This window comes from Podarcis melisellensis, assembly GCF_964234715.1.
Source record: "Podarcis melisellensis genome assembly, chromosome: 1".
In the NCBI taxonomy this organism is placed as follows: Eukaryota; Metazoa; Chordata; class Lepidosauria; order Squamata; family Lacertidae; genus Podarcis; species Podarcis melisellensis.
This window is the reverse complement of record NC_138528.1, coordinates 58,558,375-58,570,695: the sequence shown is the minus strand read 5'-3', so window position 1 is coordinate 58,570,695 and position 12,321 is coordinate 58,558,375. Positions and strand designations below refer to the sequence as shown.

The window sequence follows — 12,321 nt, the reverse complement described above, 5'->3', positions numbered from 1 at the left end:
TGGGCCGGTAAGATACAATCTAAGTCAAATCCCTTATGAATACACAGTGGAAGTGAGGAACAGGTTTAAGGATTTAGATTTGGTGGACAGAGTGCCTGAAGAACTATGGATGGAGGCTCGTAACATTATACAGGAGGCAGCAACGAAAACCATCCCAATGAAAAGGAAATGCAAGAAAGCAAAGTGGCTGTCCAATGAGGCCTTACAAATAGCGGGGGAGAGAAGGCAAGCAAAATGCGAGGGAGATGGTGAAAGATACAGGAAATTGAATGCAGATTTCCAAAGAATAGCAAGGAGAGACAAGAAGACCTTCTTAAACGAGCAATGCAAAGAAATAGAGGAAAGCAATAGAATGGGAAGAACCAGAGATCTGTTCAAGAAAATTGGAGATATGAAAGGAACATTTCGTACAAAGATTTCCATAATAAAGGACAAAAGTGGAAAGGACCTAACAGAAGCAGAAGACATCAAGAAGAGGTGGCAAGAATACACAGAGGAATTATACCAGAAAGAAATGGATGTCCCGTATACCCCAGGTAGTGTGGTTGCTGACCTTGAGCCAGACATCCTGGAGAGTGAAGTCAAATGGGCCTTAGAAAGCACTGCAAATAACAAGGCCAGTGGAAGTGACGGTATTCCAGCTGAACTATTTAAAATTTTAAAAGATGATGCTGTTAAGGTGCTACACTCAATATGCCAGCAAGTTTGGAAAACTCAGCAGTGGCCAGAAGATTGGAGAAGATCAGTCTACATCCCAATCCCAAAGAAGGGCAGTGCCAAAGAATGCTCCAACTACCGCACAATTGCACTCATTTCACACGCTAGCAAGGTTATGCTTAAAATTCTACAAGGAAGGCTCAAGCAGTATGTGGACCGAGAACTCCCAGAAGTACAAGCTGGATTTAGAAGAGGCAGAGGAACCAGAGACCAAATTGCAAACATGCGCTGGATTATGGAGAAAGCTAGAGAGTTCCAGAAAGACATCTACTTCTGCTTCATTGACTATGCAAAAGCCTTTGACTGTGTCGACCACGGCAAACTATGGCAAGTTCTTAAAGAAATGGGAGTGCCAGATCACCTCATCTGTCTCCTGAGAAATCTCTATGTGGGACAAGAAGCTACAGTTAGAACTGGATATGGAACAACTGATTGGTTCAAAATTGGGAAAGGAGTACGACAAGGCTGTATTTTGTCTCCCTGCTTATTTAACTTATATGCAGAATTCATCATGCGAAAGGCTGGGCTGGATGAATCCCTAGCCGGAATTAAGATTGCCGGAAGAAATATCAACAACCTCAGATATGCAGATGACACAACCTTGATGGCAGAAAGTGAGGAGGAATTAAAGAACCTTTTAATGAGGGTGAAAGAGGAGAGCGCAAAATATGGTCTGAAGCTCAACATCAAAAAAACGAAGATCATGGCCACTGGTCCCATCACCTCCTGGCAAATAGAAGGGGAAGAAGTGGAGGTAGTGAGAGATTTTACTTTCTTGGGCTCAATGATCACTGCAGATGGTGACAGCAGCCACGAAATTAAAAGACGCCTGCTTCTTGGGAGAAGGGCAATGACAGGCCTAGACAGCATCTTGAGAAGTAGAGACATCACCTTGCCAACAAAGGTTCGTATAGTTAAAGCTATGGTTTTCCCAGTAGTGATGTATGGAAGTGAGAGCTGGACCATAAAGAAGGCTGATCGCCGAAGAATTGATGCTTTTGAATTATGGTGCTGGAGGAGACTCTTGAGAGTCCCATGGACTGCAAGAAGATCAAACCTCTCCATACTGAAGGAAATCAACCCTGAGTGCTCACTGGAAGGACAGATTGTGAAGCTGAGGCTCCAGTACTTTGGCCACCTCATGAGAAGAGAAGACTCCCTGGAGAAGACCCTGATGTTGGGAAAGATGGAGGGCACAAGGAGAAGGGGGCGACAGAGGACGAGATGGTTGGATAGTGTTTTCGAGGCTACCAGCATGAGTTTGACCAAACTGCGGGAGGCAGTAGAGGACAGAGGTGCCTGGCGTTCTCTGGTCCATGGGGTCACGAAGAGTCGGACACGACTAAACGACTAAACAACAACAACAACAACAAATGTAAGACCTACACCCTTTCATTCCATTGCAAATACCTCCATCTTCCCAGAATTCAGTCAGCCCTCATTCAGTCCACCACTGCATTCAGATCTTGATGCAGAACTTTCACAACATCTCCTGATTCAGATGTTATGGAGAAATAGAGCTGCACGTCATCAGAGGCTCACCTGACACATCCATTACATATCTTTAGGTGCCAGGTAAAAATATATTCCTATAAGCAGACTCTATGGCTTTTTAAATGTTTTTGTGGAAAGTGGGGATGGTATTGGTTTGTTTTTGTTTTACTGTCTGTTTTGTGTTCTCATTTTGTATTTTTATGTTGTGAACCACCCTGTGATGTTCAGGTGGGCAGTATACTACTTTAATGCTACTATATCCAGACTATTGAGCAGATGGAGCAGAGATAAGGAACCTAAAGTCATCCATATATATAACTATGGCTCCATTAACCTTACTACTAGCTATGCTGGCTGGGGGCTGTTGGGAGCTGGAGTCCAGCAACATCTGAAAGACTGCAGGTTCCCCTCCCTGAGATAGAGCAATCTACAGCTCCCTTGTGGAGGCAACAGACTAAGTGGAGGAAAAACACAAACACAGTCCTCCTCTACTTCCAAAAATTAAGGTGGGGAGGTGGACAATTGCTTTATGAATAAGCAGGCTCAGAAGAAGCAGTTGCATCCACCTTGAAGTTCCATCATGACCTCTGTGATCAACTGGGAACACTCTCAAGACTACTCTAGGTATAGTGTTAAGACTAAAATAGGCTCTCAGCAATTGCCTTCTTCATCTGTGCCTGAGAATCCCCCCAAAGCTAAGAGGTTAAATGGTGTTTGAAGTCTGAAAATGGAGGAAAATGCTTAATAATTGCAATGACTTTTATGGCTTTAGCATGTTTTTATGCACCCTAAGCCTTTGTCTGTGTCTACAAATCAAAATCAATGAAGAAATAAAAAAAAGAAACATCACGTCTCTTTCCCTTTCTCTAATTCCTAAGTTTAACCTTTCTGTCAGGGTGGCTTTTGACATTTAAGAGCAGAAACCTGTTTTCCCTTCTCATGAAACAATTTTAGGCAGGAGGAATAAAAACAAAATCAGACAGTGGAAGAAATGTTCTCCAACATGACAGACAAAAATGGCGTGCTGCACTTGTGTTCTATTCAATTTGTAGCAGAGAGGAAATGAAGCAAGAAGTCTTGTTTCCAAGGGGGTCTGTTAGCTGTACCTCCAGAGATTTTTGTCAAGTGTTGGCTTCAAATTATGCTTCCTGAAAGCTAGAAAGTACATCATTATACATCAGAAATCTGTATAAGTGCCAAACAGCAGTAGCTTCTGTTGCCAACTCTATATTGGCATTTTAAGAAACGTTTGGCCCACTGGCTAAACAGAAACTGAGGGTGCTATTAGCACAAAGTCCTAAACCAGGGATGGAGAACCTCTGGCCCACCAGAAGTTGCTGGATTGTAACTCCCATTATCTGTCACCACCGACTATACTGCATGGGACTGATGGGAGTTGGAGTCCAACATCATCTGGAGGGCTAATGGTTTCACATCCCTGCCGTAAACAACTTGGGTTCAAGAAGTAGTCCTCTCCACTTCCAACGACCAAGAAATTACAAATGGCAGAAGATGCCCTACTCATTATCTCACCTGCATCAGAAGCAAGAAGAATGGTGACACGACACAGGGCATTCTCAGTCCCTGGTCTATGGAACTCCTACCTAGGTGACATTTGATCTTCCCCGTAGCTGACATCCCCAAGCAAAGGCTTGTTGGTTTGGTGTTGTGGTTTTATAAACTTTCATCACTGTTGTTTATTGCAGTTTTGTGGCTTTATTGAGGTTGTGTGGTTTGAGGATGAGCAAGACATAAAACTGTCAAATGAATAAAACATAAAAAACATGGGCTATCACCACAAACAGCAACCCTTTGCTAAAGTTCCACTGTTCTCCTCCAATATATGTTACGCAACATGCTCCGTGTGCAGATGTCATTATGTGGTCTGTTTCAGCATTCCCACCCACAGCAGCCAGTGATAAGGAGCAGAGCATCAGGAAACACAAGGACAGTGAAATGGGCCCTGACAAAATGCCATCAGGTACATCCCTTTTGACATCAGTGCCCCTTGACAAGATTACCAGTAGTGGTTGGAAGCAGCACAGGAATGCTCTCAGCCAGCTGCAATTTTAACTACCCACAATGCACCAACAGTGTTGCTCTGGAGCACTGTGAGAAATTTTAAGAGGTGGCAGAGTTCATGCTGCCTGCTGTTATCACTAATTGAGTCAGAACCCAGCAAAGGAGCCCACAGACCAGGCATTAGCACCAAAAGCACTACGCATGCTACCATTTTGGGTGGCAGGTCATGTTTTTTGCAGCATATTTTACTATGTTTTATATATGCTGTAAGCCACCCAGAGTGGCTAGGGTGGGGTATAAATAAATAATTTTAAAAATTATTATTTAGTTGTTCACTGGTCTTCTGAAAGTCAAGATAATATGGTAATTCAACTAGTAATTTAACATACATTTTCTAATAAGAAAGCTTATTAGCAACATCATGTACTGCTGTGTGCCATGATTAAACTATGGAACTTGCTCCTACAGAAGGCAGTGATGGCCACCAATTTGGATGGCTTTAAAAGAGGATTGGATAAATTCACAGAGGAAAAGACAATGCCACTACCGATTTCATGAGGAGGGGGGCTTGCGTGCTCCCAATCCCGCCCCACACTCCCGCGAGGCTAGCCCCAGCCTCGCGGGAAGCGGGGATTCCCTCAATTTGCATCCCCCCGTGGCGCCAGCCAATCGGCTGGCAGCGGGGGCGGGCCTTCTACAGGCCACTTAAGGTCGGGGCAGCCCGTGGCTCGCCCCTTTTCTCCCCTTGCAGCGATCCGGGTTTCCCACCCACCCACCCTTTAGGCTTTGCCATCGACTTGCTATGGGCTTCGGCTGGTCGCCGCAAGGGGCCTGGTAGGAGTTTTTCCATTTGGCTAATTGGCATGTTGAAGCCACTTGGTTTTTTCGCCTACCTCGTAGCAAATCGTCACAACTCCCTTGGTTTTGGCGGTAGGCATTGGCCGGGGTATTGTTATGCAAATGAGGACGGGGGGAGGAACGCCATCACCTCCCCCGATGCTTGAAGGGTAGTTCGTTAAAGGACTCCGAGGGGCGTCGCCTCGTCCGAAACCTACGGAGGCTAGGGCCTAAAGCGCGCCCCCGAGCGGTAACCCCTCGGGGAGCGCCTAGGGATACGCATCTCGGGTAGCTCCCCCTGTTGGTGTTTAACCCTTCCCGGTTAGACCGGATAGTCGGTTAGGGGCCAATGCCTAAGCCAATACCTCTCATACCTGTAATCAATAAAGTTGTGGCCATTTTCGCCCATTAACTCAAAACCCTTGTGTCTGGTGTCTTTATTTATCACACTTGTGGGAGGGGAGGGTATAGCCACGCAATCAATGGGTACTGGCCATGACAGCCATGCTCTGACTTCACAATTGGAGGGTAACTGAGAGTAATGCTTCTGGACACCAGTTGCTAGAAATCCTATGGGTGGGGAGAGAGCTCTTATGCTCAGGTCCCACTTGCAGGCTTCCTACAGTTTGGCCACTGTAAGAACAGAATACTGAACTAGATGGACCACTGGCTAGATCCAGAAGGCTCCTCTTAAGTTCTTATTGAAATACTAACATTAAGGCACTTGGTAACTTGTGTTCTTTATTTTCAAATCCATCCTTAACTCTGGTTTTCTCCTTACATTCAAACTAATGTGGAAAAATTACTGCCTTGGCTGGGGGGGGAGAAATGCTAAGGCTTACTGGCAACCAGTCTGAAGGCTTCTATCACTTTTTCATTATTTTCTCTGTGACAAGATTTACGTCAAGGCTTATTCATGAAAGCAGAGATTGATCCTGGAGGAAGATTCTGCCTGCAGTTTCTCATGCAGATGAGAGAGAAACCTGACAGACAAGCAACTGGCTGAGTATGTTCACAGGAAAAGTATACGGTGGGGTGGGCAGGAGGCGAGGAAAGAGAAACGAATCTCAAATATACCAAACTGCAGATAACTGGTAGTAAATTTCACAAAAGATAGAGAGGTCAATTAACCTAAACTCTAGGAGTACTGTGATATTCCTTAGCAAAGATATATTCAGTTGTAACAAAACGAAAATGACTCTTGAAAGCACACAACACTTTAAGAGGAAACAGTCAAAATTCTGTTCCTAGGAGGCAGTGGCAGCCCAGAAGCTCCCAAGAAAGCACTGAATGGAGATACAGTGGTACCTCAGGTTACAGACGCTTCAGGTTACAGACTCTGCTAACTCAGAAATAGTACCTGAGGTTAAGAGCTTTACCTCAGGATGAGAACAGAAATCGCACAGCGGCGGCAGGAGGCCCCATTAGCTAAAGTGGTACCTCAGGTTAAGAACAGTTTCAGGTTAAGAACGGACCTCCGGAACGAATTAAGTTCTTAACCCGAGGTACCACTGTATAGTATTCCCAACAATTACAAGTTGTTGCAGTTTCTTATCACAGCTAAAGGCAAACAGCACCTGCTAATTGAATCAGGAATGACAGAGATAATTGACTAAGAGAATGAAAACATGTGGAGAGAGAAAATAAAAGCAGATGCTTGATCCAGCTCTAGTTTAACTTTTTAAAGGTACTGTAAGCATGATTATTAATTACCCCAAAATGTGGACAGGGATGTATAGTTAAAACATGTGCTTCATTGCACACCCCATTGAAAGCAATGCAGGAATAGCATTCTAATTTATATTTGCAGTTCAAGCTCCAATTATGCATGCATAGGTCCCCGTAGCTTGGGATGAGATGACACTAACACAGAATGAAAGCTATTCTGATTCTGATTCTCTCCCCCCGCCCCCCCCAATAATAATAATAATTACAGAAAAAGACTAGAAAAGACCTGGAATTTTATAGAATTTGAGTTATTTTCATCCTGAACTTCATAAAGGCCACTTTCCCCCGTGTATTTAACCAGCAGGGTAATCTTTAGCTAAAAAATAAATAAAAAGAGTGAAGGTGAACAGATTTTCTCAACCTCTGTCCTGATATTTCATGGTTCATGGTATGCAGCCCCTTAATGGGATTCTGAATCTCCATGAGTGCCACTATCTTGCCAGTAGCATTAATGCTTGCATAATGGTATCAGAAGCTGGAGGCAGATAGCTGAGATTCTGCATGGGGGACAGACAATTGCACCGAAACATTATTCTCATGACAATAGGGGTAAGAAACAAAATTTTAGAAGCTCTTGAAATATGTATAATTGTTTTAGAAGTCAGTTTTGTGTTATAGCAATGCTTACTCAACTGATTGCATTCTGGATCAACTATTCTGCATATCTTTTTTGTTCAGATAATCTGTCCACTTTCTCTTCATGTTTGCTGCAGTGTAACAATGCATGCTGCAGTGTAACACAATAAATATGAAAAGCTTCATGAATTTCAACACAAGTGTGTCTTTATATATTGAATTTTATTTTTAAACCAAATCATTATTCATCTTCCATGCAAATGTCTGTATTTGCAACATTTAGTATAGTGAATCTCCACTAGGCACAGCGGTTAGAAAATAATTTCTCTGTCATAACTACTGTGGTAAATGCTGATTGATGACATTAAATTTCACCGGGATTCACATCTAAATATTTTTTTTGCCTGAGACTGAAAACTAAATCCCCTGTGTCAGGGGTTGCCAACACGATATCCTTCAGGTGTTATTGGACTCCAATTCCCATCATCCTTGGCTATGCTGGGGCTGACTGAAGTCGGAGTTCGGAAACATCTGGAGGACACCTTTTTACCTACTTCTGCACCTTCTATGGGAATTTTAAGAAAGCATAAGTTTGTTTGGAGTGCTCCCCCTCCAGTGTCACTGAAGAATAGTGCCATCCAGTTGTGCCCATCCACTAGCAGAACAGACTTTTGCTTACATTATAGGACTTCTCCCTCCTCTCCACCCCAACGTCCGTCCCAGATGCCATCACAAAATCTACTGCAGAGGGTTGGGGGAGACTTTTTAAAAATACCAGACCGTCACTCTTGCCACAAACCCGCTTTGGTAGATCATGCTCAATGCTAGAGACAAGCAATGGACTTTCAAATCTGCTAACGTTTGGCTAATTTGTAAGCATGCTTATAAACAGCACTTCCCTCCTGAAACTGGCTGGCAGTTTTGTATAAAAAAGTTACTGTATAAAACACTCAGTAGGTCATTAGCTTGCTAGAACTTCAGACTTAATGGATCAGGTTTCCTCTTTCATATTACAACAACAATATTACACAACAATATTTGGACAAATTAATTTTAAGTTTTATCTCAGAGTAATATAAAAATCAACATCTTAACTAATTTAATAAGATAAGCACCTTCAATAATGCATAAAGAATATTATATATATATATATATATATATTTAAAGTGACAAATGCAGGGAATAAATATTTTATGTGCTCTAATCTAAATGTCTTTAAAAGAGTATTGATTACTTCCTATATCCATTAGAGGTTACGTTGATCTAAAATAGCTGGAGACAGTCTGCAGGGGGGCTCAGGAAGAGCATTTTTATGTTATTTTGGATGCTGTTGGTTCCAATTTAATAAAATCTAATTATCACAATTTTCATGACAGAAGCTCACATGTAAAAAAAGAGCCTTGGTTTTATCTTTTATTCTTCTTTCTCCTTTGCTCTACATCTTTAACGCCCATCCAGCCACCGCAAATCAAGGGATCCAGTTTATTAAGAGGCATATGCTGCCAGTCACAGAAGAGATGCTCATCCCTTTTTGGCCTTCCATGTCCCAGGAGTCTCCACTCTGTGGTTCACAAACCACCTGCTCGAGGGAGAGGAGGGTAGTATTATCAACACAGGCTAATACTGTTGCCTTTTCCTGGGACAAGGGGGAAACTAGTACAAGACTTAAGACTTCAGGCAACAGAATAAAGTAAGGCAGCAAAAATAGGCTTCCTGGCTTATCGCTTGGTGCTCCCCTGCCCAAATATAGATTGAAAAAACCTAGGGCAGGCGGAACAAGAAAACACTAAAACAAATACCAATCAAACAGGAACCACCCCTATGCTTCCAAAAGACATCAAAAGTACCAAAAGACATCAAAAGTACCCATGTTTAAGAGAAAATACAAGGCAAAAATTAGAAAACTATCATCAGGGGTGGAAACTCCTGAAACTACAATAAATTACAAGGTAATACATGAATATTCATTAATATAGAATGTAATTCACTGATCATCCTGTAGTATTATTAGTATTAATGGTAATACTAACAGAGCCAACCCGATCTTCATGACTGGTTCTATAAACCCTTGTGAAACATACCATTCACAGTAACCCAGAAATGAAAAACAATTAAGAGTATGAGCATATTGCCCAGTCCTCCTGAACAGTTTAATCACTCAGCCTCATCTGTGAAAGTAAAAGTTTATGTAAATACAAATGGTTAGTTATCATCTGACTACATAATGACATCAAGTGACTGACAGGTGGTCAGCCCCACCCACCTGTTAAAATTAGCCTATAGGAAGAGTGGGGGAAGCAAAGATCCAGCCCACAACTCCTGCTCTGAAGCTCTCCTTTTGTGATACTTCCTGCTCTATTTTCTGAGGTGATGCAATGATAACAGTACTGTTGTTAAAAAATATATCTGGAAGAACTCTTAGTGGTTTGTTATAAGTGCAACAGACGCATAACTTTAGCAAAAATTGCCCTACAAAGAAAAAAAAACTAGCAACAGGAAAAGAAAAGTGTAGCATGAAATCATGGAAGATTTGGTCTCATAAGCCATCTCAGGTGCCTAGTAAACACATTCAGAACTTCATTTTAGTCAGCCTCAAAATCATGCTTTAAAGTTTAGATGTAAATTCCCTAGAAATTTTGAAGTAGAGAGATTGCTATTTCTCTCTTGGGAGCTATTTAAATGCATTTTCAGAAATAAAGATTAAGGTTGCTGCTTTTAACTTAATGTATTATTATGGCAGAGTGGAAAAAAGCAATGCAGGAATGAGGCAAAATGTATGTATATGTTAGGTCTATTTATGGCTAGATGTAAATAGGATGGGCCATGAAGCACCATAAGCGAAAATCAATAAAACAGTTTAATTATCACACCCCAATCAACTAAGGGAATTCAAATGATGATTCACAGATTGCTTTCGCTGGTGTATTTTCACTCACATTTTTGGGACTACACCACACTAAGTACTTTGTGATTCTGCTAAAGCATATAATATAAAAGCAAGTGGTGTGCTTGCAAGCCTAGAAAACAGGATAGTCACCCTATCCTTTTTGTTTGCAATTTCACAAAATAGAAACCAGGTTACAAGCCTTCCTTGATCTTCTGTTCCCCTAGAACAGCATCATTTATCATAACACAATACATGTTTCAAACACATTTACAGAGTGATTGATGACACACACTTCAAAACCCTAAAATCAGGGAAAGGATCACCTGGTTATTATTCTACGAGGCTACACATTTAACAATGATCTTTAAAAATATCACAATAGGAAGACCTTGGAAAAAGAGTACTCCATTGAATCATTTTTTAAAAAATAAAATAAAAGTGAACTCAGCACATCAAAGCAAATTATGTGATCTCATGCAGGGGTGCAGCTTTCCTGAATTATCACAAATTATCTATATATGCACAAGGGAAAATAGCTGCTTTTGCTCATAATTTATCTTCTTAAAGAACCCAACCTATGTCAAAGACCACAATCTGTTAGTCTGAAAGATTAAATTTCACCAGTGACTTTGAAAGTGTAATTAAAGGTTTTAATATATATGGGGTGCAGTCCAATCAAAATTCAGCACTTTGAAGTCTCATTGATTTCCATGGGAGACTTAAAGAGTTAAACATCTTCCACTTAAATCAGTGGTATGAAATATTTTTGTTTATTTTACTTTGAGTTGCGGCCATAACATTATTCACTCAAAAACAACAAGATGCTTGCCTACTGGAAACTGCAATTATCACATTACAAGGGTCTCAAAAATGCAAAAAATCACTTTGTGGGAAGAGAGTTCAGTTGAGGATAGAATCCTGGGGGGGGGGGGAGATATCTTTGTCAGTTTCTGCAGATGCATGTACTAGCTAAAAAGTATTGCTCCAAAACCAAATTCCCTTAAAGAACCTCCTAGTTTGCAGTCATGAGGTAGGGTATGGACTCTTTACAACCTGGGTGCTATCCTAGGTCCTGCAGACCCAACATCAGCCTGGTACTTATTGACGGCTTTTGTTACCTGCTACGTCAGAGATTTGTAATCCATGGCCATCATAACGCCTGTCATCCTTAACTATTGGCCACAGTGGCTGGGGCCCATCTATATTCTTATCTTTGTACTGTGCGCTTCTTGTTCTGACACCATTGCTTGGGCCTCACCTCAAGTCCCACCTGCCTCAGCCGGTACCAGCACAGGGCAATGCAATTTTTGTCATCTAAGTAGCACACTTGTCCTGGAAAAAGAGAGTTCAGCCATTCTGATTCACACAGAGCACTTAACAGCCAATATTTAGGAAGCAGCATGATAAAGCCTTCACCTCTGAAGCCTGTTAGAGGATTTCAGAACTGTCATACTAGAAACTGTAATGAGCGCTGCATTCCAGAAACAAAACTAGCAAAGAGAAGGGAGGAGAAATGCAACCTACAGAGAAATGCGCCAAAGAAGCCTCTCTTAAAAGCTGACATGAGAATTGCCAGGCAGACAGTAATAATGCTTTCATTCTATTGCATTTGTTGTGCTCATTTAGTGCAACTGAGGTTTGGAATGCTGAAGAAGCCAGAAGTGTGTTGTTTTTACCGTTGAACAAGATGAAAACAATGTCTTAATAGCTGATAATGAAATACTAACCCACTTATGTGATCCATTTGTTTGTTTCACAAATGTCTCATTATTCGAAGGTGGCTGCTCAATCTAAATTATTTATTTATTGTAGGCGGCAAAATACATACTCAGAATTGCTTGAGAGGGCAGAAAAGGGGATCACTATAACAACTTCCATGAACTGGACTGAAACAGATACTTCTATTCATAAATCTAGTTTCAAAAAAGTGATCCATAGTACACCGATTCATAAGACCTTTATGAATAGTTCAACCTAAATATTCATAACTGATACAAAAAATAAGCTGCTGCTGCTTCAAATACCACTGCATTTTTGAGAGTGATGCTCTGTACACTGCC

The 12,321-nt window shown here is 41.5% G+C and overlaps 1 protein-coding gene across 2 annotated transcripts in view; it reads right to left on the bottom strand.

Moving 5' to 3' along the window:
* Positions 1-12,321, bottom strand: part of NAV2 (neuron navigator 2) — a 535,652-nt gene that overhangs the window by 483,454 nt on the left and 39,877 nt on the right. The gene's annotated exons all lie outside the window — the stretch shown is intronic.